This window comes from Pseudopodoces humilis, chromosome 11, assembly GCF_049639895.1.
Source record: "Pseudopodoces humilis isolate 2021_Gansu_Grassland_sample_001 chromosome 11, ASM4963989v1, whole genome shotgun sequence".
In the NCBI taxonomy this organism is placed as follows: domain Eukaryota; kingdom Metazoa; phylum Chordata; class Aves; order Passeriformes; family Paridae; genus Pseudopodoces; species Pseudopodoces humilis.
Window position 1 is genome coordinate 15,369,096 of NC_142210.1, and position 9,991 is coordinate 15,379,086.

Here is a 9,991-nt window from a genome sequence, read left to right on the forward strand (position 1 = left end):
AATTCTTTAATGTCCTGACTTTGACCCTGACCTTTCTCCATGCTGTCACAATTTATCACCCCATTATACGCTATGTCCACACCCAGCCAGAGACTGTCTGCCCCAAGACAAGCCTTGCAGAGGGCTCAGTGGCATCCTGGAGCTCTTTGTGCTACAGCTGGATTTGGTTTCCATGTTCAGCTACGAAGAATTATGTTTGAATCACGTAACTGTACAAAATTTTCACTTTCTTGAAAGTCATTTTCTTCTGACAGGCTGAATTCCTCCCCTGTGTCTCTTCTTACACTAATGTGGAGCTTTTCAGACAAAGACTTCAAACTAATTGTGAACAGCAGCAGGTTAATATGATCAAAGGAGCTAATAGGCTTTCATACGTATTTACATGATATAAGCTCCCAGATTCAAAGACTGGATCAAGAGATTTGAAATAAATTGCATGAGGATTATTTGTCTGCCTGTTGTGCAGAAGAGAACTTGTCTCTGCTCTTTTGGAGGAATCAATGGAGTATTTGCCTGGGCTGGGAAATTGAAGCTTTTTCAGTAACACCCAACTTTCCTCATCCATTATAAACACGAGGTCAGCTGGGTAGTGGCATTACCCTGACCGAGATCCTTGTGCAACAGAGAAGAGAAACAACATCTGCTGTGGCCAGGCTTTGAAATGCTGGGAAGGTGCTCACAGGCAGAGTCTTTCTGCTGAGCAAGGAACACTGAGGAAAACACAACAGAAGTGAGCAGAGGCTGGAAGCATTCCAAGAAATGTGGGGGTTTTTAACTGGAGGATTGGGAAAACTTCACCTAATGAAAGCAATGGTATCTTCTGGCTGTTTAAAATAAGTCAGGCCAAGGAAGAGGAAAACACCCTGATGGAGGGATGCTGCTCTAAGCAAGGTCCAGACAAAGCCTAACAGGTCTGTTCTATTTACTTCGTAGAAAAGTGAAACAATTTGAATGGGACAAAATGAAAGAAACCCATGACATAAAAATAAGCTTTTTTATTTTTTTGTTTAAAGAGAGGTGTCCAAATCTCCAAACTACACAGGTCAGGGATGGGAACTCTGATTTCCTTCTTCCATCATGCTAGTCCATCAGAAGAAGAGCTGTGTGGGAACCTCGTAACTTTTTCATTAAAATTTTAAAAATTCCTTCTCTTTTTTTTTCCCAGTCTGAAGTAGAAAACCATGAAGTTTTAAACTCTTCCAACATTCTCTCAGCTTGTAAAAGCTCTTTTAATTTCAATGTCTAGTTTTAGTGAATTCAAGCTTCTTCTTGGTTTGACCTTTAAAGCTATATGAGAGGTATAAACTGTGGATTTGTTTTTGAATCAAAACAGATGAAAAATGAAAATCATCCAACGCCAGTATATGAATACAGGATAATTTAAGCCTCTTTTCCCTAGACAATATTGTGCTGAAATTGATATATTTTGAAAAAGATTTTCATTTAAATCAAAATAGCCTTTTTTTCTTCATCCAAAACTGTAAAGCTTTTCTGGCCATCTTTATTAGGGGCACAGCTGATTACTATCTTCCCTCTCTGCATATGACGTTACTGAGCACAGCGGAACCCACTCCTGCAGCTGGGATGTGACAGGGAGATGTGCCTTGCAGCAATGCTGGTGCAGCAAAGGGGGACAGTGGGTTTGAGGAGGGGGGAAAGTGTCCCAGTGCCAGCAGTGTGGCTTTGTAATCTCCCTTCATGCTCCCTGTGCCTCAGTTTTTGACCAGTTTCTATGAGAAAGAAGACAAAGGAGAGCATGGGGGTGACAATACACTGTTACTATTGTGACCTTATGGATCTGCAGAGCTTTGCAAAGGTCTGCAAGATCTCCCCAGGAAGCATGCTGCTTAAGAAAGCCTTTGCGTGGCCTTTTTGTTTGACCAGCAGATTTATGGTTTGGTTCCAGAATAGCACTGTCTCAATTGAGAAAAATAGTCTGAAATTTGTCATCTGCATGAAAAACAGAGAGAAGTAAAGTGAGAAGGATGGGAAAATGTGCTTTTCTTATACCCACACTGCATGGACCACAGTGCTCCACAGTCCAGCCCCAAGACTTCCCAGTATCCTGCATGGGCAGAGGGTATTGGGCAATGAATTCCTCTTCCTCTAACATAATCGTAATTTATGCATAGAGGTACACAACCTTTGGAGATTAAAACCCATTTCCTGGAAACTGGAAGCACATTAAACATGCGGGTCCTTTTTGGGGAAAGAGAAACAAGGGACATGTCCTGTTCCCTAGGAGGACTTCCTCTCCTAGGGAAGAGGCCAAAGCCAGTGAGATGGGAGCCTTGGTGTCAAGCAGTGTCTAAAATATCCTCCTTGCATCATATTGGTTCTTTAATTGTCACCAACCACGGAGGAACTGATTGAGCCCAGCAAGGGTCCAGAAAAATAGATAATTTCTCGCAGGCATCTAAAATTCATGAACGCTGTGGTGGCCCTGTCACACCATTGCTATGTTGTTCCACGGCCCAGAGTCTCCCTTGAAGGGCAAAAATATCCGGGGTAATTTTTTTTCCTGAGAGTGGAATACATTTGGGTTGTTAATGCACGGCTCACACTTCAGGCAGATCCTCACCGAAGGGCCGAGAGCTCGCCTCAAACCGCGTGTTGTAAATTAACTCTTAATGTGATGAATGCATTAAAGGGCTGTAAGGCCTGAAGGATGTGCTCGGAAACCCGACATCCTGATTAAGGGCTTGATTCATAAAAGCTTTACGCACCATCTGCGCAGGTTTCTTTATTGGAATTGTTACTTGGAAAGAGCTCTTGAGTGGCTTCTTCCCAGAGAAATGGGGTTAGGAGTCTGGACAGGCAGGCTCACACGAGTGCTCACAAGCATACGTACCTGCAGGGACAAGGACAAGGAGTGGGCACGTGCAGAGACGCACAGGCACTCATCACACACTCCTGTCACATGTGGCTGCTGGCCCGGAGCTGCCCATGAGGCTGAGCTTTGTTGGGTGGCCAGTGCTCCTGCTCCAGACTCAGGCACTGCTCAGCCCACAGCCTTGGTCCTGCTCAGGGATGTGTCCGTGTGTCACCCTGAAAATCAAGTTTTCTGACATTGTTTTCATACTTTCTAAACACTTTCCCAGGAAAGTAACTATAAACATAGATGTTTATACATTCCATTAAAAATATGTCTTTTGGTGGACGTTTCTTAGGCCAGTGTGGTTAGGAAGGTGGTAACCTGACTATCCAACCCCTGGTCCTTGTTGAAAACCTATAAATACTGAAAGGACAGAAAAAAGCTTCTTCTTCCTCTACCACACCTCGAGCAGTTCTGTGTAAATCATTTTGTGTCCGACAGTGACATCCATGCATGGCTACTGCAGGCTGAGACTGGGCCAGAGCCTCCCCAGCCACAGGGCTGCCTCTTCTGCTGGGCCTTTGGGGCACAGAGCTCCCCTGATGCTCCGGCCTTGGAGCAGCAAATCCTGCTGGGCTGGGGTGGAGTTAACTCTCTTCACAGTGCCTGGTCTGGGGCTGTGTTTTGGATTTGTGTTGGATGCAGGGCTGAAAATACAGAGATGTTTTTGTTATTGCTGAGCAGGACTTACACAGAGCCAAGGCCTTTTCTGCTTTTTGTACTGCACAATGAAGTGGAGGATGGGGATGGGGGAGAGGCTGGGAGGAAATGCAGCCAGGACAGATGACACAAAGTGACCAAAAGGGTATTCCAGACCATATGGCATCACGTTCAATATATAAAATTGTGAGAAGAAGGAGGAAGAGGACGATATTTGGAGCGATGGTCTTGCAAAGTCACGGTTACATGTGATGAGGCCCTGCTCTTCCAGGATGGCTGAACACCTGCCAGGCCATGGGCAGCAGTGAATTAAGTCCTTGTTTTGCTTTGCTTGTTTGAGCACTTTTTGCTTTCCCTTTTGAATTGTCTTTATCTCCACCCATGAGTTTCCTGTTTTTTACCCTGCTGATTGTCCCCTTGATCCTGCTGGTGGGGGGATGAGCAAGTGGCTGTAAGGGCCCTGATGCTGGCTGAAGTTACCACAACATCTCAGAGAGGGAAACCTCAGTGGGACTAATGAGGTGGTGCTGAGCCAGTGTGGGGTCAGAGGGAAAAACCCAGAGAAATTATGGAAAACATTTCCAAGAGGAAAAGCTCTGGGAAATGACCCGTGCTGTGTGGGGTTGGGAGGTGTGGATGGGCTCCCTTTGCTTATGCCTCATGTACACAAATCCGGGGGCTTCTCATTTACAAAAAGATTCAGGCATCTCATGATGCAAGAATTGCACTGGATCCTCTCTGGAAGGATTGTATCTCTTTCCTGCCTTTTCCTGACAAGAAAGAGAGGTGGAAGCCAGCGGCACTGGTGCAGGGGCGCTTACCTGGGCTGTGGGGCACAAACAGCATGTGTCCCCAAGGGGCTGTGACCAAGGCTGTGTCTCTGCATCCAGAAGGGACAAACCTTCCTGCTCTGCTACCTGGGCTCCTGCCTGGGGGAAAATCTGTCCCTTGAGGAGGTAAGATGTTTAATTTCCACACTGGCTGCATGAAAGGAGATACATGGCATTTTCTATATCGCATGGATCTATAGAGAGGAGCAGTCAGAAAATTGCCGGAGGATAAAAGATAATTCATATTAAACATGACATTCCAAGGGGATCTGGATGAATCAGGTTTTAAGTGACACCCCACGCTGATCATGACAAACATCCCACATGCAAAGCAGCCTCAGGAATTTTACAGCCTTTACTTGACTATCTCACACAGGGAAACAAGAAGAGTTTGCCAAGCTCTGAGCAGTGGGGCAGTGCTGTGCTCCGTGCTGCGTCTGCCCCGTGCTATGGATTGAAGGACAGGCTCAACAACACCTGCTCTTGCACCAGCCCTGCTGACACTGCCAGAGTCCACAATCTCCTGGCATGTCTTTAGGACATGTCCCGCCTCTGTGAAAATCCCTGCCACCTTCTACCTGGTTTAAATTGGTATCCTGCTAGTTTCAGTAAGGATGCTGTGGGGTGCAGTTAAAAAACCACCTTACCTAAAACCTTCATGATTACATCCTCCTCAAACCTTCTCCTCTCCCTGCTAAGAATCCCAGCTTTTTTATTGTCTCTTCCTAAGGCAGCTCTCCCATCTCCTCCACTGGTTCAGTCTTCTCTGGAACTCCTCTAAATATTTCACATCAGCATGATGACCAAGGCTGTCCACAGTGCTGAAGTGCATCTCCAAACCCACAGCAGGGCTTGGACTCAGGATCTCACCACCCACCTCCTGCGCCAGCTTCTTTGAACCCAGGTCACGGCAGGTGTTATCATTGGCTCGGGCAATAGGAACAGATCTAGTCTAGTCCTTCAAGTTCTGAATTATATTTTATACCCTAAATTCCCTAATGCACCACTACAATGTGCTTCCTTCTGCTGAAGGGAAAGGAATCAGAGGAAGCTGCAGAATCTGTCCTCTGCACGTCACCCAACATGACTGGATGTGCGCAAAGCCAGAAGCTCTTTTCATCAAAATTTAGTGATGACATTTATCCTGATTTTAATTATAATGTGCTTCTGTAAGTCTGCTGTTAGTGGGATAGAATAATGGCCTGTTCAATCCAAGCAGTCTGCTTGATCCCAGAGATGTTTAATCAGGCAGCAGCAACTGTACCTGAAATCATCACATTAGCTATATGGCAACATTCCTCCTCTCAAGATGCTGCAATAATAAGTCCCTGTTCAACAGGAGGGGAGTTTTATTTGAAGGGCATAAGGAAAATGATGGATTTTTCTGGGTTTAATCTCAATATTTTTTGTTATCAGCATCTGCTTCAGTCTCACAGCCAGTGTCTGCTCCAACACTGGCTGGGACAACAAAGGGGAAGTTGTAGGTGGCTCATGTGTTTCACCCACTGCAGTCATGTCTGACCCCAAGTGAAATTGGGAAAAAAGAAGAAAAAACAAGTCAAAGGATAGCAAATAAAAGAAAAATAAATAAAAAGAGAAAGTAATATAAAAAGATTGCTCATTTATGACATTTAGGAGTGTCTAATTTTCAAATGTTCTGTCAGAAATTTGCTCAGCAGGCAAATACAGGGATGCAGCAGCTGGGAGTGGAGAATTGGCTGTGTTCAGGACACAACGGCATGTGCCAGGAAGGAGAGCACATGCTATTCCTTAGCACCCTATTAGGTCTGTCCCAGGCAGCTCCCATTTGGGGTACAGAAACTCTGAGCAGCCAAGAGAGCAGGACTGAGCCAGCAGAGAGGTTTGCCTGAATAAGGAGTAATCCCCACATCTTTGTCCTGTGCAAAGGCTGAAGGTCTCTGTCTTGCTCTCCTCTGCCCATGCAGCTCAGAGTCGAGCTGGAAGAATAAGAATCTGAACAATGGCAAAATGAAAAAGACTAATTAATTTCCTAACATTGATTGTAATAACAACAATAAAAATAAATTTTAAAGAAATTTAGTCTGGCAATTTTTAAGTAAACCTCAGAACTTTGAAGATGGAGAATTATGTTCACTTTGATAATGCACAAGGTGATCAGGGCAAACTGGAGGGCCTGTCATGAGAGCTTGTTTACAAAGCTACCTTTTTCCTTTTTTTTTTTTTTCAGGCAGTATAAAGCTGCAGTTTAATCACTGTTTGCTGAGGAACAGCCACAGGAAGCTTTGCTCCCAAGAGCAACAACCAGAGACATTCAATTTTGAAGCTGCCAGTCAACAAAAGGGCATGAAGTTATTAGCTCTGAAGGCTCCATTACCTGTCGGTTCAGACCCCAGATACCATCTTTCATAGATTTTTCTGGGGATTCCCATTTTGATTACAGCTAGAGGCCAGATTACTGCTAGGTGGTTTCCAAAACCTCTCCAGAGGAGTAGTAAACACAGCTTAATGTTCAGAGTTTGTGCATTTTGATAAAAACAAGCAAATTAATAAAGTAAATTTGCACAAGGATGTTTCCATCCAGGTATGTGAGTGCTTTTAGGATAGATAAAATTTCATTATGCAGATGAAATGCATAATGATGGGAAATTTTTGTGGGCAGATGGGACTGTTTTGCTTCCTGTGTTCCCTGTGGTCCCCAGTCATCCCTCAGAGCATCCCCTGCTCAGTCAGGGGATTCTCCTCAATTCCCAGGACAGGTTGATGCCAGAAGTGTCCTTCTGCAGGGACAGGATGGGCAGCACTGCATAGGAACAGCAGGAAAGGTCTGATTTGAGCATTGAGGAGAAAATAATTAAGGACTCGCTGCTTAATCCCTGCTCCAGCCAGGACTATTTCATATTTTTCAGTTAAAATGCAGGAGGATTTATCTCTCAAAGAACAACTTTGAACACCTTAAAAAATGCAGGCAGAGGCCACAAAATGATGGTGTCAGACAGACAGAAATCAGCAGATAACAGGGTGAGGAGTGAGAGAGGGGTCAGTCCCTGTCCATCTGCCTGTCTGACTGTAAAAGTAAGTGGATTAAATGAGGAAAGTGAGCAAAATCCCCTAGAGTGGCAAATAAGGTTTAAACTGAGTAGCTTCAGTACACTCCCCAATCTCAGTGGTTAATAGACTAGGGGGCCTTTTTAGTATATTCCTCTTGGAGTATTTCCCATCATTTTTATCTTGAATAATCACACATTCCCTGGTCCCCAACCCTTCCCTTGACAGCACAGCATTAATAAGAGTTTCTGAACTGCAGAAGCTGCTCAAAGCACAGCCTTCCAGCTGAAGTACAGGGCTATCATTTTACAATTTGCCTGTGGGTAATGGAGTAAATAGAATGGAGTTCATATAGTCATGATTTAAAAGGAAAAATATCTCTATTTATGGTCAGAAAGGAACGTGCTCACAGATATCCTCTCCTGTGAATCTGTGCATATCAGAGCCAGGTGATGCTGAGCAGCTGGATGTAAAGATGCTGTAGTTAACAAGTGGTGGTGGCATCTGGACAAGATCAGAGAGGAGGGTGAGGATCACAGGGAATTGTAGAAGCACCAAGGCAGGCTCGCCCACACTGGAGGCAGCTTGCTGCCTCTCAGGACTTCAAACAGGATAAATTCACAGGGGGTCCTTCCTCTGCTTTGCATGCAGCTGAGGAGGAGGAAAAATGTCTCCAGGGAGCAATTTGGAGATGGCACTAAGCCTGAAGTCCCCCTCATGCTCTGACAGACCCCTTTCTCTTTCCAGTGCCCATGGAGAAGTCTGGGGAGCAGACAGCTAGTACAGCCAGACAAGGACAAGGCAGCATCTGGGTACAGAACAGCCTGAAACCACCACCATGAAGCTCAGCACTGGAATTGGCTGCACCCCTCTGGCCCCCATGCTCTGGGCAAAGTCTCACAAAAGCCTCCTTCAGGACCTAGAAGAAACCTCTGACAGCACCACCAAGTATTACAAAGCATCTGAGAGCTGTAATCTAGCCTTGCTGACACATTAGGCAGAGTTGCTATCTAATTTATCTCTACTAATCCGCTCTTATATAGGTCTGTAAGATAGAAATCTCCAAAATGAAGGGAGAGCTGCCAGAAAGCATTTGAATTGACTGTGGGTTGTTCAACTGTTTTAGCACACTATCATCCTAAATTGCCTGCTGCTCAGTGCCTGTGCTGCCTGCCCTAATGGCACTTCTGTACCACGCAGAACTGGAGGCTGCATCTTCCTGCGTTTATGAGAAACCAGGACATTACGTGAAGGGGGAATAAAACATCTCCAAGATCAGTTGCTAGCACCAGGGATGTTTTATTTGTTGGTCCATGGGAGAAACTTTGGAAGAGCATCAGGGATGCCCCAGGGGCTGAGCAGTCAGACACACAGTCATCGCCAAAGGCCAGGAGCAAGCCCTGGATTGTGAATTCATGGAGCTGATAAAACACTGCTGGCAGTAGAAGGAGACTCATTTAATGGTGTTTGGCCATGGTTTGGAAGGATCTGCCCCAGAAGCCTTTAACTGCCATAAAGAGGCTGAGTTTTGACAATAATTTGCTTTTACGTTTTCCAGTTCAGGGAAGAAGACACTCCCCACCCCTGCATGGGGTCTCAATGTCCCTGCAATGGTCAGAGCTCCCAAAACCCATCCTGAGCATTGGCTTTGTCAGACCAGCACTGCTAAGACCTGGAGATGTAGTAGCTTTCAGGAACCTCCCTCAAACCAGTCTTCTTTGAAACTTTTTTATTAGGAGACAAGTTGGAGCCTGGCTTCTGGAAGCCTGTTAGCAGCCAGTGATATAAACAAAGCTATTGAGTGAGAGAATTGGTGCCTTGAGGAAGGGTTTTTCTCTGAAACTGGAAAAATTAACTGTGAAAACTCTTGTTTTGAAATACATCAGGGGTGAAGGAGGCAGTGAGGAAGGGAAAACCACACAGGCCCTTCTTGCATAGGGAGCATCAAGTCTTCACTCAGGCTGAGTTGGGGGGGACTGTGGGTCTGCTTGGAGCAGGGTCAGAGTGACTCTGAACCCTTCTGCAGAAGACCAGCCTCTCACTCTTCCATATCTGTCTGTTCCAGGTAGCCCTAGGCACAGTTTTGGGGCAATCAAGCCATTTCCAGCATGCTCCTTATGCAGCACAGGCACAGAACACAGAGGGTGCAAGAGAGCTGCCAGACACTGCAGGCATTAGAGGCAAACCTCAGAAAGAGCACAAAAAGGAACAAAAGCACTCTGCACCCAAGATGCTCAGCTCAAGGCAGGCAGATCTCGGTGGCAGGATGAGCATGCTCTGCTCTGCAGACATGGCTCCTCCAAGTCTCATTCAGCCTGTGTGCTTGTGACCCTCTTCCCTGCTGAGCCTGTCCAGACCATGCTGAAGGTTAAAGAAGGGGTCCTGGGAGGCAGACCAACACTCCAGTCTTGCTGCGCTAAAGGTATTGTGTCACAGCTCTGGGTGGGAAGGGATGATCTCCCAAGTTATGGTCAGGAAGAACACAAGTCTGTGTTTCACCCCATCATCTGTTGTGCTGGGCTACAAAGGCATCCCACATCCTGGCTGTAATAAGAATAATCCAGATTATTCTTTCCTGCAGCACTTAGCCTTCCTCTAA